Source organism: Gopherus flavomarginatus, chromosome 1 (genome assembly GCF_025201925.1).
Source record: "Gopherus flavomarginatus isolate rGopFla2 chromosome 1, rGopFla2.mat.asm, whole genome shotgun sequence".
NCBI lineage: Eukaryota > Metazoa > Chordata > Testudines > Testudinidae > Gopherus > Gopherus flavomarginatus.
Genome location: NC_066617.1, coordinates 295,680,926 through 295,705,825, shown reverse-complemented (window position 1 = coordinate 295,705,825; position 24,900 = coordinate 295,680,926). Strand labels below are relative to the sequence as shown.

The window sequence follows — 24,900 nt, the reverse complement described above, 5'->3', positions numbered from 1 at the left end:
GTTTTGCAATCAGTGTAATGAATTCACTTCTTCAGGATGGTAGCTGGGCCAAAGGAAGAATTCTTCCATTGGCCTATCTGCATTCATACTGGGGTCAATCTAGTTTTTAAGTGTTGAGCAGGCCTAAGTTATAAGGCAAAGCCACAGTAAAAGAGTTGCAACAATTCATTGGAATCACTCCTAATTCTAGAGCAGTTACTCAAGCACTCCAGCAGGGGGATTGGCATCGCCTCGGAGTTAGAGCTCACAAAATAAATGTTATGTTCTACCTTCAAAGTGTGGGGGAAACAGGTGGAAAACACTGGATTGATAGATCAGATACATACAGGGGAAGAAACAAGAATCCCTATGAACTACATTAACTTATTTATCATGTCATGGAATTTTACTAGTATTTATTTTGATGCTGTTCTTATAGTATAAGAACGCAAAGAATAATGGTGCAACAAAGGAACAGATACAAATATCACCTTTTTTTGTTATCATTTGGCCAAACTTTGTAGTACAATATTTGCAAATGGCAGAAGCATAGAACACACGTGTTAATAAATTCTTAATGTAAAATGTGTAAAGTACTTACATAGTTTAGATACAATGTATTTTAAAGAACAAAATGGAGTATTTTTTCCACTTTACTTTGACAGTTTGCTTGTTTAAAGAACCTAACACTGTAATGGATCACGCTTTATTATTAGGCCATCTTTTAAAAAAGCATTTTTAGATGTATTTTTATTGGTTTTCTCCTAACTGTAATATTCATCTTCTTGTAAAATCGAGTAAATATTTCAGAGTCCATGTCCTGGCCTTGGCAGTGGTATTTGAAAGGGCAAGGGTGAGTCACAGAAACTACAAAGACATACATGCAACATCCCTTTAGGGCTACAAAAATAGCCATACACTATGTATTAAGCCCAGAGTAACAAGTTGGTTGCTGTTTTCCCCTTCCTCCTTGGGAGGATGAATGCTTTTCCTGGCACAGCTCACCCTTCTCTGAGCCAGCTCAGCTGTCCTGGTCACTGCACTGAGAGGTGGGAAGTGGAGTAAAGACTTTACCCACTCTCTGTCCCTGACTGCAGACTACCTGTGCACCACCGCAAGTGAAGGAGTTGCAAGTGTTCCCTTTGCCCCACCCCACTCTTTTCTGCGAGTGCATAGACTGGTTTCTGACTGAGCCTGCATATCCTAATTCTATTAGGTTAAATCTCTTAAGTACAATACTATTAATCACACTACTTAGGAATGGTAAAAAATACTGTTGAGAAAACAAAATGCATATCAGGCCATTTAGGAATTTATGTTCTCTAAGTTCCAGTATTCTTCCCCTTTCTGTACTTTCTTACCTTTCCTCTATGACAACAAGATAGACAGTACACTTCCACTGAATCAGGATGTACTTGATCAGGTAATCCCATTAATCAGGATGTTTCTCACGGAAGGAAATTAAGCTCAGTGATACTTAATGGTTAGGACTTCTGCTTAATTAGGATTCTAATTTATTCACACTGAAATAAGGATTTCTGACCTTTGTCACACTCAGAAGCTCATGGTGCTTTGTCTCCTCTCAAAGGACCACTGCCAGTACAGCTTAGTAAAGCAAAACTGTGTATTGCTTTCCAGACATTGCTTACACTTGTCAGAATGGCAGTATCATGAGATTTCTCAGCTATTTTATGACACTGTATTTCTCTATTTCAATTCCTTTCAGATTAAATTTGAGCCAAACCACCAAGCTTTTTTTCACTTACAGTTCTAAGTTCCCTTTACTGCAACTCTGTAGTGAGTCAATAGGTTTAATGTGAATGAAAGAAAGCAATCTGAGAACTTCACTGAAAGTCACTCCCATACTTCTGAGAGGTAAGTCTAGAGGAAGACTAGAAGGTAAGAACTCCACTGTTACTACTGTGTGGTTTTAGAAAATCATTTTGCAACATTTTACTTCCTAGATGCCTGAAGTTAGCATGTTAAAGATGTGGCCTGAAATTCATGCCATCACCTTAGACACCTAAATAGGAATTTAGTAGCCTATCTTTAGGAACCTAGGGTTTACATTTTGGGCCTTAATCTCATTACTGACCAATCTTACTTCCAACAAGTCAGATGGGTTTTTTGCCATTGATTTTGATGGGAGCACGTTTGAGCCCATTATCTCCATTTTCTTACCTTCAAAATGGGATTATTATTAATTTCTACTTCCCATGGATACTCTGAGGAATAATTAATTGCTTGTTCAGCTCTTTAAATATTACATGAGATAAATATTACTATTTCAAAAGGGCACCCTCCCAGATCTCATTTTCTCCCTATGTTAAACAGGGATAATGGGATGTAGCTTGCCTGTTAAAAATTTGTTTTGCAAAACTTAAACAATTTACCTATCTATGAATTTTCACACCCATAACCTCAAAATGTACATTTAATGACAAGTTTAATTTTATTGCACCATCTTTCAGAAGCAGAATACTGCCTTTTAATATGCTTACAAATATTCTCTGCTCTTATGAAAATATTGAAAAAAGGATTCAAATGGAAGTTACAATATGCAGAATGTGCATAGATGAGATTATTTTAAATGCACAGTAAATTAGCCCTGTAGTATCAGTTGTATTTAAAGTCTTCTAATTACTCATAAATCTAGAAATCCCTCATGGGAAAAATCAAAGGTAGACATGAATTACAGCAGTACAAAATCCAGTTCAGTTGTCACTAACAAGTAGTATCAGATGGGCTTCTTTTCTGTGCTTCAGCCTCTTTGATTGTGCTGTTATTCAGCTCTGCTTGTCCTGTCAGATGTCAATTATTTTTCATCTTAAAACCATCAGTGTTTCGTTTATTTAGAAGAAGAGTAATAAACCTATGCCCTCTTCCATAGATTTTCTTTCCATCTTCAACTTCTCTGAGCTCCTTAATGAAAATCTTTTCTTTACCTTTGATGAAGTATTTAACTATGGAAAGAATACTTGTCTGTCAATATTTATTTAAACGTTGTTGGCACTTAACACGATGTGTAATACTAAAATATACTGACAATTACAGCTGGGCAACTTATTCATAGCAAATGTTATATTTGATGTATTTCTCTCGCATTTCTGTTCCTGAGTTGTTCAGGAACAGTTTTATATGTAGTAATTTGTTATTCAGCTTATTTGACAAATGTTTCAAGTGAACATATTTCAACCAATAGATTTCTTACACACTGTGTTCACCATGTGCATTCACTATTTGTTATTCATTACTATTACTCTGATGTCACTATAGGCGGTTGGTCGTAAACATTCCCTTATTTTGAGTAAGTGTAATTGCAATGACATTGGGAAAGGCATGATCAATTAGTGAGACTTTGATTCTCTCACACAGAGCATCAGAGATGTTTTTGGAGATAGGAAGTGATAGGCCTAAAGGATAAGAGAATTTTAATACTTTAGATCCCCTTCAGTCAAGTCTTTGCTGAGACACTAATTACAAGAAAAAAAAGATGCTATTGTTATATTATGTGTATTTTGACTCTGTATAATATATATTTAGTGGATTCTTTCAGCATACACTTCACAATTATGCATTGTTCGTTATGTGTGCAAATTGAATCTGTACGTCAATGTTGTTATGAACACTAAGGGTAATGAAATATATGTGAATCAGCTTAATTCATCTCTTTCACACTTTTTAATTACAATGATATTTTATGTAATTTTCATTAATGCAATATTAATCAAACAAATGCATGTTAAACAACATTATTATATGGGGATTTCATATGGTTTCTCTTCTTTTTCTTCAATAAATTTTAAGAGCCCTGAATGCTAAAATCTGTTATGTGGTGAAAGCATAAAATCCAATATGGTGCTAATCAAACAGAAGCTTGCAGGTGCAATGTATGCTGAAAGGAAATAGAGTAGACTATGTTTTTTTCTTGTTAGTTCACTCTTAGACTTAGAATGATCAAGGGGAGCGTATAATATTCCACTCCACTGGAAAGAAGAACCCAGAAGAGGACATAAAGCTACGAGAAGACAACCTTTGCCCCTCTCTGCAAATCATCTCCCCTCCTGTAAATATCTTCTCTATACATGCCTCCTCCTCACAACTTACTCCTCTATAACCAGTCTCTGAGCATGTGCTCCCATTTTGCAGAAACAGCATCCTGCAGGTAAGGCCCGACCAAATGGTCTTCCTTGAACAGATATTGGTCTTTCAGAGGTAGACTGCATGCCTGCTAATGATAAGAAGTAGCAGCAGCTTATCTTAATACTGGCTTACCCCTGTGGTGAGCTCAGTCTGGTCAAGGTGTCAAAATGCTTGTCAAAAATCTTATCCCCTGCAACATTTATGTAAAATGGCCTACACAGGCCTTTCTTCCGTAACAAACCCTTCCATCCCTGTCCTTCCTTGATCTAGTGTTTCTCCCTCTGCACTGCCTTCTACCCATTTCCCCTCACTCATTCAACAAATCATCACTTTAGCATTTCTCTCCAAAACCAAAGGATAATATTTAAATTAGATATTTAAACAACTGTAGGGATACCACGTAATAAAATTCTGCTTAGGTTACATAGTGAGGCTTGAGACTGAAGGTAAATGAGTTCAACTACTTTAGAAATTATATTAGATTTGATCACCACATATCTGAGTTTCTTAATAGTAATATAAAATGCCACTTTTTTTTACTCTTTCAGTTATAAACAATTTTTATTTACGTACTGGTCCTCACAATTCCAAGCCATGGTAAGACATCTATAATGTACTGTATCTAGATGCATTCTTGTTTTTGTTAATTGCTTTTTATAATTATATAATTAATATAATATAACATAAATTAATATAATTAATTTATAATTCATTTAGACTACCTGTACAATTGACTGTTAATAGGATACACTAATGAAAAGGACAGCATGACACTACCTACACCATTGGCATCAAGAAGTTAAAGACTCTAATGTGTGCAGTAGGAAGCACATTCACTCTAAAGAAAATATGTAAAGTGTGCAGGTGTTTTCAGTAAATCTAATTACACTAGCCTTTTCCTTCTAGTCAAAGATTTCAGATTTATTAACAAGCAAAGAAAACAGTTTTTTTAATAATAATCTTAGATTTATATGTTATCTTTTATCTCCAAATTATCCCAATATACTTTACAGATTGTATATCACTACTCCCACCACTGAAATTCAACCACCTCTGGAACGGAATGTGGCAGACACCACACAATAGTTTCTTGGGAAATGAAATGAGGAATACATTTTTCATTTGAAACTATAAGGGGGATTTCAGGTAGGCATAGCTGTATTATTCAGAATGGAATTTATCTAGAAAACCAGGTAAACATATTCACCGTTGTGAAAAATACTATTTAAACCTTAGTGTCCATGAAAGCTGTGAATCACAATTTAATGTCTCATCTGAAAGATGGCGTCTCCATCAGCACAATCACACTGGGACATTGGTTTAGCAGTGTGCCCTTGTTGCCAAGAAGGCCAATGGCATATTGGGCTGTATTAGTAGGAGTGAAGTGATTATTCCCCTCTATTCGGCACTGGTGGGGCCACATCTGGAGTACTGAGTCCAGTTTTGCTCCCCCCTCTACAGAAGGGATGTGGACAAATTGGAAAAAGTCCAGCAGAGGACAACAAAAATAATTATCGGGCTGAGGCACGACTTACAAGGAGATGCTGAGGGAACTGGGTTTATTTAGTCTGCAGAAGAGAAGAGTGAGAGGGGATTTGATAGTAACCTTCAACTTCCTGAAGGGGGATTCCAAAGAGGATGGAGCTAGGCTGTTCTCAGTGGTGCTAGATGACAGAACAAGGAACAATGGTCTCAAGTTGCAGTGGGGGAGGTCTAGGTTGGATATTAGGAAACACTATTTCACTGTGAGGGTGGTGAAGTAATGGAATGGGTTACCTAGGGAGGTGGTGGAATCTCCATCCTTAGAGGTTTTTAAGGCCTATCTTGACAAAGCCCTGCCTGGGATGACTTAGTTGATGATGGCCCTGCTTTGAGCAGGAATTTGGACTAGGTGACCTCCTGAGATCTCTTCCAACCCTAATATTTTATTATTCTAATTTTAAGAAAAAACTACCACCTACTAAAGCAACATCACTTTCTGAAGAAGCTATGCTTTTCATTGAAATCTCCCTGACAAGGACTCACATTTGAGATCATGAGATCTGATAAAGGTAGATCTGGTTGAAAAATGAAACATTCTCTCTCACAATGAAACCATTTTAATTTTGAAGTATTCAAAACTAAACATTGTTAAATTATTTTGATGCATTGTTGTGATTTCCCTCCTAAAAAAAATTGTACTGAAAGAATTCTCAAAATTGTTAGATTAATCACATTAGAGTTTTATTTCTTGTAGTCAGTTGTTGTTAGGGATAATCATACTACAGGAGCTAAAAATTCCAGAGGAGCCTAGAGAGGGGAAAGTACATTATTGGGTACTTCATACAAATGGAAATGAAGAGTCAAAAATCCATTGGTCCATACTTTTAACAGGCTCGGACTCACCCCGTGGTGCCTCCTGCTGGTGACTTCTGGGAATTAGCTCAATCCCAGCCAGGATCCTCTGCAGGCCGATGATCCACCTGTCCTCTTGTCCCTGTTTTCCTCCTTGGACCCCAGTGCCCTTTTAACTAAGGTGCTGCCCCCTGGCAGTACCCCACCAATCTGGGTCTCCCCTCCCTGGGGAACCCCCAACCCACTATCCCCACTTTGCCTCTGTTTTGGCTACTGCCCAGTCTCCATCTAGCCCCCAACCACTGGGGCAGACTGAAGTATCAGCCACTCATCAGAGGCAAAGGGATTTGGACCTATTGCCTTTGCCTACCCCTGGGCTGCCCCCTGCAATCCTCAGTACCTCTTGGCCTTACCCTAGGGCTTTCCAGGCAGAAGCTCTCTGCTCCTATGCCTTTCCCCAGCCCTGCTTCACTCAGGTACCATGTGTCTAGCTCTCTGCAGCCAGGCCCTTCTCCCTCCACACAAACAGAGAGAGACTGTTTGCTCCTGGCTTCCTTGGCCTTTTTATACAGGCCAGCTGTGGCTTGATTAGGGTGTGGCCCAACTGCAGCCACTTCCCCAATCAGGCCAGCTTTTAGAGCTGCAGCTTTCAAGCCCTCCCAGGCCACTTTTTAAACCCTTCAGGGCAGGAGCGGGTAACCACCCCGCTACAATATTATTCTCAGGGGCCCCTGCCCCGTAGGCCCAACCGGCCCCACCGACCCTTCTCCGCAAGCCGGCTGCACGATCTGCAGCCAGTCCGTTTCCAAACCGCGCCTCGGAAGCAGCTCTACGCGCTCGTGCTCCACACCCTTCACTTCCTCACCCTCGTGTCCCGCCCCGATACGAAGTGGAGGGACCTCCTGCCACCTCTGGAGGGTGAGGAGCCCCGGTGGGTCAGCCTCTACTCCACCTTGGTCCCAAGGCCCACTGGGGATATCAGTTGGCGGCTCCTTCATGGGGCCGTGAGCACGGGCGTGTACTTGGCGCGGTTTACCCCTGTCCCGGACACCTGCCCCTTCTGTGGCTTGAGGGAGACCCTGGCGCACATTTACTTAGAGTGCGCCCGGTTGCAGCCCCTACACCGGCTCCTCATTAACATCCTTTTACATTTCTGGTTGCACTTTTCCCCTCACCTCCGTCTCTACGCACTCCCTATCCGTGGCCCCACGAAGTCCCGGGATCTCCTGGTCAACCTCCTCCTTGCCCTGGCAAAAAAGGCCATCCACGCGACCAGAGAGAGGAGGTTGGCCGATGGAGACCCCGGCGACTGTGGGGCTTGTTTCCGATCCATGGTCCGTTCACGCATCCGGGCGGAGTTCCTCTGGGCGGCGTCCACTGGCTCCCTTGACGCCTTCGAGGAGCAGTGGGCGCTGTCCGGGGTTCTCTGCTCGGTGTCCCCGTCAGGTTCCCTTCTTATGACCCTTTGACCTCACTCCTGTCCCTGTTCTTTTATTAGTTGTCCCCCGAACTCAGTGGGTTCTGTGGTCCTGTGGGTCCTCCCTTTAGGCTGAGGGGGGATCCTTTAGCAGTGGGCGGGCTTCGCCCACCCACTTCCCAGACACCCAATAGATACAATATTATTCTCAGGGGCCCCTGCCCCGTAGGCCCAACCGGCCCCACCGACCCTTCTCCGCAAGCCGGCTGCACGATCTGCAGCCAGTCCGTTTCCAAACCGCGCCTCGGAAGCAGCTCTACGCGCTCGTGCTCCACACCCTTCACTTCCTCACCCTCGTGTCCCGCCCCGATACGAAGTGGAGGGACCTCCTGCCACCTCTGGAGGGTGAGGAGCCCCGGTGGGTCAGCCTCTACTCCACCTTGGTCCCAAGGCCCACTGGGGATATCAGTTGGCGGCTCCTTCATGGGGCCGTGAGCACGGGCGTGTACTTGGCGCGGTTTACCCCTGTCCCGGACACCTGCCCCTTCTGTGGCTTGAGGGAGACCCTGGCGCACATTTACTTAGAGTGCGCCCGGTTGCAGCCCCTACACCGGCTCCTCATTAACATCCTTTTACGTTTCTGGTTGCACTTTTCCCCTCACCTCCTTCTCTACGCACTCCCTATCCGTGGCCCCACGAAGTCCCGGGATCTCCTGGTCAACTTCCTCCTTGCCCTGGCAAAAAAGGCCATCCACGCGACCAGAGAGAGGAGGTTGGCCGATGGAGACCCCGGCGACTGTGGGGCTTGTTTCCGATCCATGGTCCGTTCACGCATCCGGGCGGAGTTCCTCTGGGCGGCGTCCACTGGCTCCCTTGACGCCTTCGAGGAGCAGTGGGCGCTGTCTGGGGTTCTCTGCTCGGTGTCCCCGTCAGGTTCCCTTCTTATGACCCTTTGACCTCACTCCTGTCCCTGTTCTTTTATTAGTTGTCCCCCGAACTCAGTGGGTTCTGTGGTCCTGTGGGTCCTCCCTTTAGGCTGAGGGGGGATCCTTTAGCAGTGGGCGGGCTTCACCCGCCCACTTCCCAGACACCCAATAGATACAATATTATTCTCAGGGGCCCCTGCCCCGTAGGCCCAACCGGCCCCACCGACCCTTCTCCGCAAGCCGGCTGCACGACCTGCAGCCGGTCCGTTTCCAAGCCGCGCCAAGGGAACGACTCTGCACGCTTGTGCTCCACACCCTTCACTTCCTCACTCTCGTGTCCATCCCCGATACGAAGTGGCGGGACCTCCTGCCACCTCTGGAGGGTGAGGAGCCCCGGTGGGTCAGCCTCTACTCCACCCTGGTCCCAAGGCCCACTGGGACCCACTTGGCGGCTCCTTTATGGGGCCATGAGCACGGGCATGTACTTGGCACGGTTTACCCCTGTCCCGGACACCTGCCCCTTCTGCGGCGTGAGGGAGACCCTGGCACACGTTTACTTAGAGTGCGCCAGGTTGCAGCACCTACACCGGCTCCTCATTACCATCCTATTACGTTTCTGGCTGCACTTTTCCCCTCACCTCCTTCTCTACGCACTCCTATCCGTGGCCCCACGAAGTCCCGGGACCTCCTGGTCAACCTCCTCCTCGCCCTGGCTAAAAAGGCCATCTATACGACCAGGGAGAGGAGGTTGGCCGATGGAGACTCCGGTGACTGTGGAGCTTGTTTCCGATCCATGGTCCGTTCACGCATCCAGGCGGAGTTCCTCTGGGCGGCATTCACTGGCTCCCTTGACGCCTTCGAGGAGCAGTGGGCGCTGTCTGGGGTTCTCTGCTCGGTGTCCCCGTCAGGTTCCCTTCTTATGACCCTTTGACCTCACTCCTATCCCTGTTCTTTTATTAGTTGTCCCCCGAACTCAGTGGGTTCTGTGGTCCTGTGGTTCCTCCTCTTAGGTTGGGGGGGATCCTTTAGCAGTGGGCTTCGCCCGCCCATTCCCAGACACCCAATAGATACAATACTATTCTCAGGAAAATATGATAGTGGACTGATATCCATCCCATGTTTAAAGCTGAACAGTATACGTGTGTTATTCAAGCCTATTAGAAGTACTGTCTACATCTATGGATAAGGCCGTTATTAGAAAACATCCTTTTCATAGCTGATAAAGAAAGGCAAAAGATAATGTTTTGCATCATTCCCATCTCATTTTTTGACCTTTAAATAAAAGCATTTTGATTTGTCTAATGTACTGGAAGGAATCAGTTAACTAACATTTTATATTTTTTAATAGCAAGAAATTGCAATGACTATATAATTGAAGATTACAACTTTCTTCAGATTTACTCTGATCAAAGCCTGACACATTTCTTGTGAGAACTGTCAGTTAAATAGACTTTACTGCAAACATGAAGAAGAATAGGGTCTTGCATATTAATGAAGGTTTTTAAAAAATCTCTGGGGCAAACCTCTCTCTGTTGGGTACAAACCAACCAGCTATAAAGTATAGACCTTTAAAAATCTCTTTACGCATACCATTTTTACCTAATCTCATCTAAACTTGTTTAGGTAAACAAAGTAGAGAGATTCTAAAAGCAGTGAGTTTAGTCACTCCTGTTCTGGATATGTGTCAGCTTAAGTGTTTGATAAAATGTTCCCTTTTAGCCAATATTTCCCCTGTTCTTCCCTCTAAAACAGTATATTTGCTTGACCTTTCTCAGCAAAAATTCAGTCTGATCAGCTAGTTTCCAATTATATTTTTCATAGGTTAATTGGGTAGATATCTTATTATCTGGGGGACAGCCTATGTATTTGATCCAACTCTGCAATGCATTTTAAACAGTTATTTGTTCCTTCTCCCACAACAGCCTGATGCAAAAGCTTAGGTATGTTCACCTCAGTCGGACCTTACAGCTATAGCACACAATGCTAAGAGTATACTGAATAGTTATCCCCCTGCAGGAATAAATGTATAGATGCTTCAATTAATTCAAAATTCTGCCCAAAACAAAATATCAGTGTCTCATCTCAGAAATAAAAAAATGTCCAATATGCATAAGACTTCTGGGTACAGTCAACAGTTAATACATAATCATTGGCCACTGTTAAAGACAGATAAAAATTGATGGATGATCAATTAAATTCTAGTCTCAGGAAGACTGATTAAGTGAAAAATTATATGCAAATATTGTGAAATATTTAGCTTTCACAGTTAAGGAATCAATATCTAGTTAATAAGCTAAGGTAACTAACTTTGGGCCCCATCTCAAGAACTGATGAAGGCTCAGAGTTCTCAATGAAAGTTCCATAGAAGCTATGGATACTCTGCATGTCACAGGGTTTGTCCTTTACTATGAGATCACAGAAAGGTTTACCACAATAGTTATCTGTACGAACATTAATTTCAGTATTTGAATCTCTGCCAAAAATTTACATTTTCTGTTGAAAATTTAGATTTTGTTTTTATTTTTTGTCACATTTTTTTTCTGGGGAAACCTCCTTTCTCCCACTTTTTGTCCAGCTCTAATACCACCCTCAGACCTGCAGATCCTCTCTTTACAGTGGTTTGTATGCAGGAGCCTCTGAACTTGAAAGAATGAATGGAAGCATGACACAGAACCAACACATCCCCTCTTTCTATAAGTTAAAGGACTCATTTGTTTCTTTATCCTCTCGCTTGGCTTATGGTAAGAGAGAGGTAATTATGAACTTAGTAACAGAAAAGCACTTGGATTTTGGAGGTAAAATATGTCTTGTCTTTTTCAACCTCCTTTTAACTTTGCCTCTTATATGATTAAGCAGTGATTTTTTTCCTCCACAGCATTTATATCAGAGAGGAACATATTTTAATAAGATAGAATTATGGCTCTCTTGACAACATGATTTATTCATTTAACATTCTGTATTATAGCCTTACATGGTTTCCACTAATCACATAGATTTTTTGATATACTTAGGAAAAATGAGCAAGACATTTCAGTTACCAAGTTTATAACAGGTCCTTATGTCATTTATTGATTCTAAACAAAATAAGCACCTCCTTAGGTTTAAACAGATTATGTTATGATTAGATTTACTTGTACTTTTTGCTTAGCTAAGGAAAATGCACCATATGATTTTGTTTTCAAATACATCAAATTAATGATCACTGTAAAAGAATAGGAAAGACAGTGGAAGCATTTATGTCAACAATTGTAAGTTTGCAGCGCTTACATGCAAAATGGACAGCAAATTATACTGTTGGCTAAGTATGTGCTTCTGACCAGAAATAATACAAATATTTTATGTTTATATGATAGCTGTTATCCCAAAAGCCATCAAAGCTCTTTAGAAATTCAAACTGCTATTTAAACTACATACAGGAATCACTTTACTTGTATCCAGCTCTTGGATGAAATGTTGCAACAGTTTAGTTCTATTTTATTGCTTAAGCAAGAGCATCAAGAATGCTGTATGATCTGAAATCAGCACAGATGATAGTTAGATAGGCCTCCTAGACCTTAGCATCACACACAATGGGATATTGTCTTAGGCATGTATAGTACATTTATCATCAGAGTCTCTGCCTTGTAAGAATATGTTTAAAAATTACAAAAGCCAGTTTGAAATATTCAGATTTGTCTATTTTTAAAACGTCAACAACAACAAATGTATCATCATTTCAGAAACAGAATATTTACCTCCAATTCCTGTTCTCAGAAGACATATCACTGTTTTTTTTTCGGTTGCCATTCCTTACACATAACCTGTGGTGTAAAAGCCTCCAAGATTTTAACTGAAGTTATCAAAACCCTAAAGCACTCTCTTGCTCTTTCTTTTTGGTCTTTCTCCTGATTTGCCATGTCTATTTGAGCCCATCCTTGAATTTAAAGATCTCACAATACATAATTACTCACAAACTGATTATATATACAGCTGAGGTGCAAATTCCATTCCAAAATCCATTTTATCCAACACCAACCTTATCCATAAAGGCCTCTTAGTTTTGCCAGCAAAGTAATATATTGGGCTAAATCCAATCTAATCATCTCCAATTTCCATCTTAATCTATCATAATGAGAAGCCACACATGCTTAAACTGAATTTTAATAGAAAGTTTAAATCTGGTTTATCTTGTTATCCTTGGATTTTTTAATGTAATAGTTTTCATATATGGTCTCAGTTAAAAGTGAAACTGTGGAAAATATTAGTGAATCATTTGACTAATTTAGAATTTTTTTCAGCTAGCAGAAGTGTCTATAAAGTGATTGAGACTCTTTCTTTCTTATTCACATTTTATCAAGCATTTCAACTAACCTATTTTAGCATAGGGATTACTTCCAAGCCCTTTGCTCCACTGAAAGCATTCAACATATGAAATTCAATATTTCTGTTGCTGGTGACTTAAGTCACATAATATTGTTTCTATTCTATGGCTGGATGACTAGCTCTTCAACTAGAATAACATCAATACATCTCTTTAGACTTTGATAGTCTCAGGGAGAGGATGGGTGCACTTTAGGGAAAGGAAACAAGAGACAAGCAGATTTAGGGAATTTCAGGAAATTTAAAATATTTGCCTTTAAGGGGCATTAGAGGCTTCATATGACGGTTATCATTTCTTCAAAAATTAGGTTGCAGTAAGATTTATTATCTGGGGGTAATAAGCAACCTAATTGCCCATAAAGAGAGATTTTTCCAGGCTCTTTTTATTATTATTTTTTTATGAAAGCGTTCAATGCTGCAGAACTATTTGGCTACACACTCCTGGAATATCCTGTCCTGTGCAACAGACTGTTGTCAGACTGTCATGAATTGGCACTGTATGTGATACTATGTTGCAAAGACAGCAATCAGATCTCAGTAATAATCAAGAATCTGGACAGAAATTTTGGAAACAAATTGGTTCTTCTGTTGTGATTATCCAGTCCCTTACAAAATATATCTATTGCACTCTTGCGTCTACCCATCTATTATTTTCTGTAATCACAGTCATTGACAGAGAAAGAAAATGCATCTAACTGTATGCCAGGGTCAGATTTCAGTAACGTAGCTTTTATTGTAGGACTTTTGCAAAAAGTTTTGTGAACAAGACTGGAATATAAAGCATACCAAATATATTGTTGCTTCTATATCATGCATAACATTGGTTCAAAGCAATTATGCATAACTCTAGCTCAGGAACCAATCCATGCAACAAACCTCGATGCCAACTCTGCCCACATATCTACACCAGCGACACCATCACAGGACCTAACCAGATCGGCCACACCATCACCGGTTCATTCACCTGCATGTACACCAATGTAATATAAGCCGTCATATGCCAGCAATGCCCCTCTGCTATGTACATCGGCCAAACTGGACAGTCGCTACGGAAAAGGATAAACGGACACAAATCAGATATTAGGAATGGCAATATACAAAAACCTGTAGGAGAACACTTCAACCTCTCTGGCCACACTATAGCAGACCTTAAGGTGGCCCTCCTGCAGCAAAAAAACTTCAGGACCAGACTTCAAAGAGAAACTGCTGAGCTTCAGTTCATCTGCAAATTTGACACCATCAGCTCAGGATTAAACAAAGACTGTGAATGGTTTCCCAGTTACAAAACCAATTTCTCCTCCCTTGGTTTTCACACCTCAACTGCTAGAACATGGCCTCATCCTCCCTGATTGAACTACCTCATTATCTCTAGCTTGCCTGCATATATATACCTGCCCCTGGAAATTTCCACTACATGCATCTGACGAAGTGGGTGTTCACCCACGAAAGCTCATGCTCCAAAACGTCTGTTGGTCTATAAGGTGCCACAGGATTCTTTGCTGCTTTTACAGATCCAGACTAACACGGCTACCCTTCTGATACAATTCCCTGAAAATTTATACTTTCTTTAAATGCTTTAAGAAAATAAACTCCGTGCACCCTAAAATTAAGTGCAGCAAAGTGCAATACACTGTCACAGTGTCTTTGACAAACTGTATCATGCTTATGCTTTATAATACAGAAAGGTAATTACATTGTAGTTATGTTCCTGATGCATGTATTTGCTATTACAGTTTACTTAACTGACTGGTTAAGTACACGGTGGAGAGTAAACACATAACTGAATTCCGAAAAACAAAAACAAACAAACAAAAAACCATGTATTGAAGAGATAATTGAGACCCAAGAACCCCCCAAAGAGAACTGGCAAGTGGGTTACAAGAATTTCCTGATTCTGGTATGTACACTCTGGTTCATCAAAGAAAGTTATGTAAGGTCTTCAGTGAAATATATGTACAGATACTATATAAAGATTTGCATATGTATACTGAAAATATGTTCTTAAATTCCTCATCACAGAAGAGGTGGAGAAATGGGTTTCCTGTTGGACAAAATATGTTTATTCACCTATCTTTCTTTGTTGGCATGTAAATTCAGCATTGTAAGCTAACCCAATGGAGACACATTTAAGTGTGCAACAGAGAGATATGAAGTCAACAGTGAAGTGCACACAGTGGGGGAGGAGAACCTAAGCTTGAGATATACTTTAAAGGTTTGCTGGACTATATTTGGGGAATAAAGAAGATACCCATCATCCTGCACCTACGAAATAAGTGGGCAGTGCATTTGCATTCATGAAAACAGGATCACCATCAGCTTTGGTTGAAAATACTCCAAAAGGATTTGAGTGAGATTAACTTCATTAGACAGAAGGTTAACCTAACAGTTAAGTTTAATCTCCAGGAAGTGTGTTATAATCTTGTTTTATATGTAAGACTTTTGTTTCCATTTTCCTTACTCACTGTCTCGTGAATCTTTGATAATAAACTTGTTGTTGGGTTTCACTATAAATATATTTTAGCACTATGGTACTGTACAAGGAGCTGATTCTGAGTTGAATCATACAAACTGGTGTATACTATGGTCCCTTGAGGACAGCAGGCCTGATATTTCTGTGCGTGTTCAGGCGCTGGACACTAGAGGGGAATACTTCTAAGGGACTTAGGGACTGGTGTCCACCGGTTGTTAACCTGCAAGGCAAAGTAAGGGCTGACACAGCCCAGATGAGAGTGTTTGAGAGGCTAACAGGTTGGTGGCATCAGCAAGCTGACATCTAGTTAAGCAAAAGCAAGTCTTCCTCATACCTGAGGCCTGGAGGTAACAACGTGACTCACAGTCCTGGGTATCCTGAGAAAAGTCACAGTAATATGCAGCCATTTTATAATGAAGTTAATTTTCCAGTTATATGAATTAATAGTAATTATTCTATATGCTATTATCAAATAGCATAACCACAGTGTAATTTCAGTTCAGCTACAGTGTAATTTCAGTCACAGCATTATAAAGTTATTATCATCACTATTTAGTATTATATTGCAGGAACACCTAAAGACGACAACCTGGTTGGACCTCACAACATTTTCTTGATCAGAAAAGACAGTGTCAAGAATATGTCTTTTAAACCAGAACACAGTGTACCAGTTTATCCCTTATCTTTACACGGAAAATACCTTCTGTGTAGGCTAGTTGTTCCCCATAGTTAATTTTGATGTTTTATTAACATTATGACATATTTAATATGTGTAGCATCTCAATGATTTGTCATTTCAAATCTTTTTGCCACATGTCAAAAATATCACCCATATTTATAGCAGTTCTTAACTCCAAAAAAAAAAAAGAAAAAAAAAGAGCAGTTTATCATCCTGGGTCCAAAATACAGTGGTTAGAGGTAGAAACCAATCTGGTGGAAGCTAAAGTTTGGTGCCGTTAACCCTCCATTAGAGCAGAAAAAGCGTTGGTTGAGGTTTTCCATTTACTCTGTAAAAATGAAAAAAAATGATTTTTTTCCCCCAGCTGAATAAGCTAACTATTGGAATTGAGAATATTCATTTGTAGTATCTATGATAAGTAATTAAATGGTGGTGTTGAAACCATTTCCACAACATTAACACTTCCCTAAAGATTATAATTTAATGAGCCCATCTACTAAAATCCTCAGTATTATTTTGTACAACTGGTCCCCTGTTGCACTTTACCATACAGTTTAAACTTCAGATTAACTTAATTCCTAAATATGTCCACACTTCTTGGCAACCAGTGAATTTCCCTGGGCTAATGAGTACTTTTGGGCATATCTTTGATAATGGTACTACTGATGATTCTGACCAATTTATTTATTGTCCAGATGCATCAGTAATTCACACTGATTCAAGAGAACAGTATTACTTGAATCTTTAATTGATAGTGCACCATCTGCATACAGTGGCACCCTCTGGCAACTGTTTTATAGCTAAGTTCCTTTAACATTTGTTTTAGATTTAATTACAAATAGTAAAGATTGTCATGTCATAGCAAACATCACTAGTTGAAAGTGAAACATCCATATAGTGTGAAACTGCAGATCTTGGTTGGGCTTCAAATTAATATCAGCATAACATGAAGCCATGTAAGAGATAAAAGTTCAGATCCCAAACTCAATTTCTCAGTCCTCAAGCTGTCAAGAACAGAAAGCAGTGTGGAGGAAGTATACACAGCCTTTTGGGAAAGAACCCCTCAGGTAGCTCTCAAGAGTCCTCTGTAATATGCTTTAAATAATAAAATGTTCCCATTGCAGGGTCTTTGAAACAAAAAGAGTTTGCACTTCTAAATGTTATTACTTACACACATTTTGACTCCATCAACTGCACTCTCAGATGCCAGTGTTTCAACGTGGTGTGTGTATGAATAAACAGCCTGATTCAAAAAGAATACAATTCAAAACATTCAAGCAACTATACCCATGTAAATACACTGTCTTTTCCAGTATATAATACAATTCAAAACATTCAAGCAACTATACCCATGTAAATACACTGTCTTTTCCAGTATATAAATCTCCTATCAGTTACAGGATGCCTTTAGGTGAAGTTCTATATCAGTCCCTACACTATAAGATGTCCTCAAGTGAAGGCTCTGAAGAGCTAAAGAAGCATAGGAAGACTACTACGGCAGCAGGTTTCAGTGGCTCTTGTTATGATCTGGTTTTTTTGGGGGCAAAGCAATGGGCTGATTTTATATGAATTGCTTTCAGCATAGACTAGTAGGCTATGTCTACACTGCACGCTTCACTCAGGCTCTTAGCCAGGTTTTATCCTTAACCCCCATATCGTCCCCTCAGAAAGCCTCTGTCCCTGGTTTACAGGTTATTCAAGGGTGGAATAATTTGTCTGGCTGAAGTTGTAGTGTGAAGTGGATTAGAACCCACACTGCACCTTAACTCAGGCTGGAATCCACCCACTTTGCAGTGAGAATTAGACTAAATTAGTTGAGCGCTGATGGGGTTCCAATGCCCTTCCCAGAATTGCCCCCAAAGGCCAGAATAAATTTCTCACTGTCATAACCTAGTCCCAGATTTGGACCTTAGCGTCCAAAATATGGGGGTTAGCATGAAAACCTCCAAGCTTAGTTACCAGCTTGGACCTGGTAAAGCTGCCACCACCCAAAAAATTAGAGTGTTTTGGGGCACTCTGGTCCCCCTGAAAAACCTTCCCTGGGGACCCCAAGACCCAAATCCCTTGAGTCTCACAACAAAGGGAAATAAACGTTTTCCCTTCCCCCCTCCAGGTGTTCCTGGAGAGACACACAGAAGCAAGCTCCGTGAATCTAAACAGAGGCATTCCACCCTCCCCGCTTCCAGCCTTGGAAAACAAAAGTACCGAGAGCTAATCTCTCTTCCCCCCTCACCCAGAGGGAATGCAAAGTCAGGCTAGTAAATCTAACGCACACAGATTTCCCCCTGACTTCTTCCTCCCACCAATTCCCTGATGAGCACAGACTCAATTCCCTGGAGTTCCCCTCTAAAGAAAAACTCCAACAGGTCTTAAAAAGAAAGCTTTATGTAAAAAGAAAGAAACATACATAAAAATTGGTCTCTCTGTATTAAGGTGACAAATACAGGGTCAATTGCTTAAAAGAAATATGAATAAACAGCCTGATTCAAAAAAAAATACAATTCAAAACATTCAAGCAACTATACCCATGTAAATACAAAAGAAAACAATAGAAACCTTACTGCCTTACTATATTTGTACTTACAACTTGGAAATAGAAGATTAGAAAGCAGGAAACAGAAATCCTCTCATAGCTGAGAGAGAGTCAGACAGAAGACCAGAACAAAGGACTCAGACACAAACTTCCCTCCACCCAGATTTGAAAAAGTCCTGTTTCCTGATTGGTCCTCTGGTCAGGTGTTTCAGATTACTTCTTTCCAGGTGAAAGAGACGTTAACCCTTAGCTATCTGTTTATGACACTCACAACTGATACAGAAAAAATCCTAGAGCATAAAGAATCAATGAAAATGCCTCTTAGACAGTGAAAGCACAATAATGCCAGTCTGACTTTACTGTAGGACTGCATGGGAGAGGCGCTAGGTAAAGCTAGGTGCCCACACTCAAGTACCAATCACCCAGGTTAACTGTGCAGAATTTTTTATTCAAACAAGTAAATTAATCAAAATAAGAGACTAAACGGAAGTATTAGCAAATACTAACAAAGTGTAAATGTTGCTTATATGAGTAACAAATTATGATCTACATTTGTAAGTTACACCTTTATTCAAATGAACTTTAGTTTTCAAAAAATATTGCTACTTTGAGATAACTTCTATAAAGAAAGTGGGTGAAAAGATATGCCACTTCACAGGCACACTTTTCTCCAAATAATGTCCCTACTACCTCAAATATAATTCTAATATTTTAAAAATATTAAAGATAAAAATATTGGAAGCAAAGAAAAATGGAAAAATTTGTAACTTATAACACATTTTCATAATTCCATGTTCAGATGGGGAACTGTTAAGTATACATGGAGAGGAGATTTTTCTTGTAGTACATTTAGGTTCTCTGAAATGTAAATGGTACATTGTAATGCAAAATAGGGTAGGAAAACTAAATGTACTGGATCATGTGCTCCTCCCATAGGGGAAAATCTACATGGCATGAAGTGTACAAAAAACTCCATATGCATGCACCCTTCAAGGGAAGAAGGGAGAAGGCAGGAACTGGAGACCCTGTTTGGCACCAGGTTACATACAGAACTCGAGCTCCATCAGCAAAGACTCTGGAATAGTATGAGGGAAAACCAATCTCTGTATAATGCCTTCCAAGGATAAATTTCAAAAGCAACTCTTTTTAGATCAAAAAGTTGAGTATAAATCATAAAGCTGTATCTAGTTGAGGCTCCCTAGTTTCTTCCCTAATTTTCTTGTTCATTGCAAGAAAGTGACAGCTGTTATGGGCTAATTACATTTATTTCCAATATGCTCAGAGAATAAACAAGTGACTGTATATTGATGATTAGGCCATTAGCTACTTTGAAGAAACTGCTTAAACCTATAATGGATGTTGGTGCCAACTGTGGGCTCCATGTTAGGCTACCACAGATGGAAGGCTGGTGGTACCTTGCTCGTAGTGGATTCCACACTCCTGTTTTTGTATTCTGAGTGACGAGACAGCATGCCCTTACAATTGTAGTCTTTCCAGACAAGAGCCATCATGGATGGGATTTTGCAAAGTGACCGCAAGGTAAAATGTGTCTAATTTAATTATACCCAGAGTGTATGGACCACCTAATTAGCCCCAGAGCTATGAGTGTGGAGTTGTAAAACAGAGTAAGTGGAATTTGGCTCTGTAAGAATGAAAACCATGTGGAAGCCTGTGTGCTCTCTCAGCTCACCAACTTCATCAGAAGCAAGCACCCTTCTGAGGTCCCTTGGGCAGGCTATCCCTAGACAGAAGAGATACAAACTTCAGTTATCTGCTATTCCAGAATGACCAATCTACTACTAACCAACGGCCCCATTCTAGCATCAGACACCTTGCCCTGCTATTCTATCACATGATTCCAGTAACTGTAGCTAAAACAGTGTAATATGTGAGACAAAGATCACAAGATAAAAAGCAGAAGACCTTCAAACTCTTTTTCTCTATTGTTTTATTGGGTAGATAAATTCCCCATTATCTTTTTCTCTACTACTTTTGAAGTGTGAATTCAGAGAGTGTGTGATAATTGTACTATTTAATTCCCTATTAGCTTACTGAAATTTTTCACAGTTTATTCTTAGAATATGTTCATTCAACTTTTAATAAATGCTTTCTTATTCTTTTGAATAAAAGTAATAAAAAGTACACCGAACAAATTTATTTTTTCAAATATCACCATCTCAGATTATGAGAACTAAGTCAAATTAGCTAAGTTACCTGAAGACCAATTGGTTCTCTCTGTAAACTAATTTTTTTCTCTCTCACACTAGATATCATGGTGACAGGAGTCTTGCAATAAATAATAAAGTGGGTATTTTCAGGACAAATAAATCCATGGATTCCAGATACTGCCGTATTTGTCTCACTCTCCCTTCTCATTAATGTTACCCAGATGGGGCAAATTAGGGAGAGAGTAATATCAAGTAACATTTTCTAGGTCAACTAATTGTTTGCTAAACAAAGGCCCAACGACTCCACCAGTGTTTCAAACTCTCAGCCAAACCCAATGTGATATTAAAAGTGGCAGAAATGCATCCTGCTTGAGCATCGGTTCATAACATATATTTTTTTAGTTGGGATGAGAATTCTGACTTCGCCAGTTGAAACTGTAGGTAGAATTTACAGTAGGTAGGAGACTATTATAATTGCCCAAGGTGGAAGTTAGACCTCTTCTACTCTTGAGACAAGTGCCACAAGACATCTGACACAAAAGTGGTTTTACATCTCATCCAAAAAAGAGAAAATTAATATAAATATTTAAAATCACATACTGTATTTTGTACTCTCAAACTATGTATTATTCTACTGGGAGTAGTTTGCAAGTCTTTCAAAATGATCTCATTTAAAGTGCTCCAGAAAGAAATGAAATAGTATCCTTGCTTTTATTCTGCTAGCTAGTGTTCCCATACAACCAGCCTATGATATCTAAAACAAGACAAAAATGTTCAGTATGTGCACAGCTGGCTAGTGGGACAAAAATATTTTTAACTTGAGTATTTCTGTAAGTGAATAATTTATTAGACATTCACTTAGTACTAATCACGTAGTTAAAAATGTATTTTAAATTACTTTGGTTTCTAAAAAATTACTTTAGTTGCTGATGTTGCCCTTTCCTGAACTGCATTATTTGAAGAAAGATTTATTTTTAAATGTATGCGTGTGTTAAAGAGAGTATGCATGACCAGCTGGGATGAGGGAGCACAATTTTATTTTTTATATACTAGGGATGACCTCAGAATCACCAAGTTGTGCATTGTGCTACATCCTGATTCCTCCACAATGGCTTCATCCTAGAAACACAGGCAAACTTAGGAAACTTTATTCAGAGCCCACAGCAATTTCCCCAATACACTGGAGCTGTCTTTATTTTTTAAACATCAAAGCAACTTTTCATGTCTTTTGGAGAGATGATTACTAATGGATGAATTATCTATTAAAGCTAAATATCTAAATCATCACACCAAGGTTCATCAGATTGTAAGCTCCTTTGAGAAGCAAGTTTTTGTCCTTTGTAGAGCATCAAAAATATTGTCAATGCCAATTAATAAATAAATATATGAGGCCAATATGTTATGTTCATAGAACTTAAATAGCACCAGAGGCCAGATTTTAAAGGCATTTAGGTGCCTAAAAATAGGTGCCTAGGGATTTTCCAACATGCCCAGATGCCTAATTCCCACTGGGTTCCTAGGTAACTATTGTTTTTTTTTCAAAGTACTTATCTGCATCTTTAGGACCCAAAAATAAATGTTAGACCCAAAACCTTAATTCATGTAAGTTGCCTCACTGCTGCTCAGCTGGAGCCTGATCCAACACCCAGTGAAGTCAATGGAAGACTTTTCATTAACTGCAATGAGATTGGGCTCAGGCTGTAAAAGAGACATTTTCAACACCATTGCTTTATATATCACATTTATTGCTTCATCAGACATAGGCTATCTGTAAACCATTGTGTTCTGTTAGGGGACAGAATGTATAGATGCCAGTCTTCAATGCTTATTTATAACATATTGTAATAATATTCCAATATTTAGAATGATTCAGTAGATGAAAATCAAACTCTTAGTCATCTGGTATAATTAGTAACTGGATCCCCAGTTTCTTAAGGAGCACAAAACAAACTAATGTTTCACCTCAACAGGAATGGGATATACCCTCACTTCATATCAAGGCTCCAGAAGGCTGTAGACTCAGTGTCTGGATCAGCTCAAATATTGGGTCTACTGGGAGTTTAGATTAATCTAAAGCTGAAGGGCATCACATGGTTCCTGGGGTTCTAAGACACTAACTTACTATGTCAACCAAAAAAGACTAATAGCAAATTCTATCACAAACACATGGAATTTCCTCAAATATGATTAACCTTAAAAAACAGTAAACCAATTTTCTTCAGTCTTGGCTTATTCCTTTTCTATTAGATGTGCAAAACAAGACAGATTTGAACAAAATGAGCTCAACCAGGGATATGTATTCAAAATTCTTTGAGGATTTTTGTTTTGGTTTTGTTTGTTTAAATGGACTAAGAAATAAATATAGTGGAATTGATTTTACTCAGACTTTTCACATTAAAAATAGATCAGTCTCTGCATAGAGACCAATCCTGGAATCTTTTAGCCAATGATATATTTATTTGTGAAATTTATGAGCACCTGAAAAAATGGTAGGTTAATTTTTGACCAACACACAAATACAGTAAACTTGAGTATTCGATGTTGGGCAAGAACTTAGTGTAAAATGAAACTAATTTAATATCCAGCTTAATCCTTTGGAATAGACATGCTTACAGGCATCCATTCAACTTCAATGCTCTCTGAATAGTCTTCTGTGAAATCAAAGCATATGTGCCTTATAGAGTACAGAAATCATTGAGTATTCAGAAAATGTATGACAAGGAAGTGTTTTCTACATATACTCTGTGACTTCTTTATTTTAATAGAAAATATTTTTTATTATGTTGGTCAAGCACACAACCCTTTTATAATTATTTGAATAAGGAAAATCTCAGTGGGTTTAGTAGGGACTTCACACAAATCACAGTGAGAGAAAAATCATACTAAAGCTCCCATGGCAACACATATGAGTGTGTCATTTCATTTTCAGCTTCATGAAATTTTTCTTTTATATGTTAATACTTGATTGGTTTGTCCTAAAAAAATTTTCCTTTGCATTCTGAATATTGTTTGATATCCTATTACACAGAGAGTGACTATAGTGCCAAGATTATTACTGCATCTTGAAATTGAAATGAAGTATCTTAAAACACAAGCTACAAACTTAAACCTTCATTTTAAAAGGATCTCAGTACAATCTTTTAAATTTGGGAATAACCTGGAGGGTTTATGCTTTGCTTTTTAAAGAGATGGTTCGAAAGAAAGGAATCTGAATCTGCTCCCTCAAATTCTCTGATTAGCCCTTAATGTTGACCTTGCTCCTCCCCAGAGGGCTTTTCAGTGGCATTAAAATGATATAGTGCTTTATTTGACTGATACCATTGTATATTAAAATCTCAGTAGGTAAATTTTCAGCTCCTTGGTAATAAAAATAAAGTATCATTCTCCTCCAGCCTCAATCCCTTATATATAATCTTTTGTGTGTTAATTTTTATCTTAACTTTCATTTCGAAGTAATTGCTATGTACTTCTTGAAGGAATTTGTTAGGCTATGTCTATACTACCACCTATGTTGGCAAAACTTATTTCGCTCAGAGGTGTGCATATTCCACCCCCCTGACTGACACAAGTTACACTGACATAAGCAATAGTGTGCACAGCAGTATGTTGGCTGGACAGCTTCCCCCACTGACACAGCTTATGCTGCTCATAGGGGTGTTTTTTTTATTCTGATAGGAGAGATCTCTCCCATGGCACAGAGCGTCTTCACCAGAAGTGACTACCAGTATAGCTGTCCCGCTGTAGCGCTATATGTGTAGACATGGCCTTAGCATTAGACAAATATTTATCGTATGCACAACTTAGAGATACCAATGAACATCTACAACTTCAAAGTAGTGGTTCATAGTGCAAGAATAGGTTCTTGATTAGATGATGTGATCTTAAATATGGA

General features: G+C 39.5%; 1 protein-coding gene across 2 annotated transcripts in view; it reads right to left on the bottom strand.

The window, feature by feature from the left end:
* Positions 1-24,900, bottom strand: part of KLHL1 (kelch like family member 1) — a 476,546-nt gene that overhangs the window by 134,621 nt on the left and 317,025 nt on the right. The gene's annotated exons all lie outside the window — the stretch shown is intronic.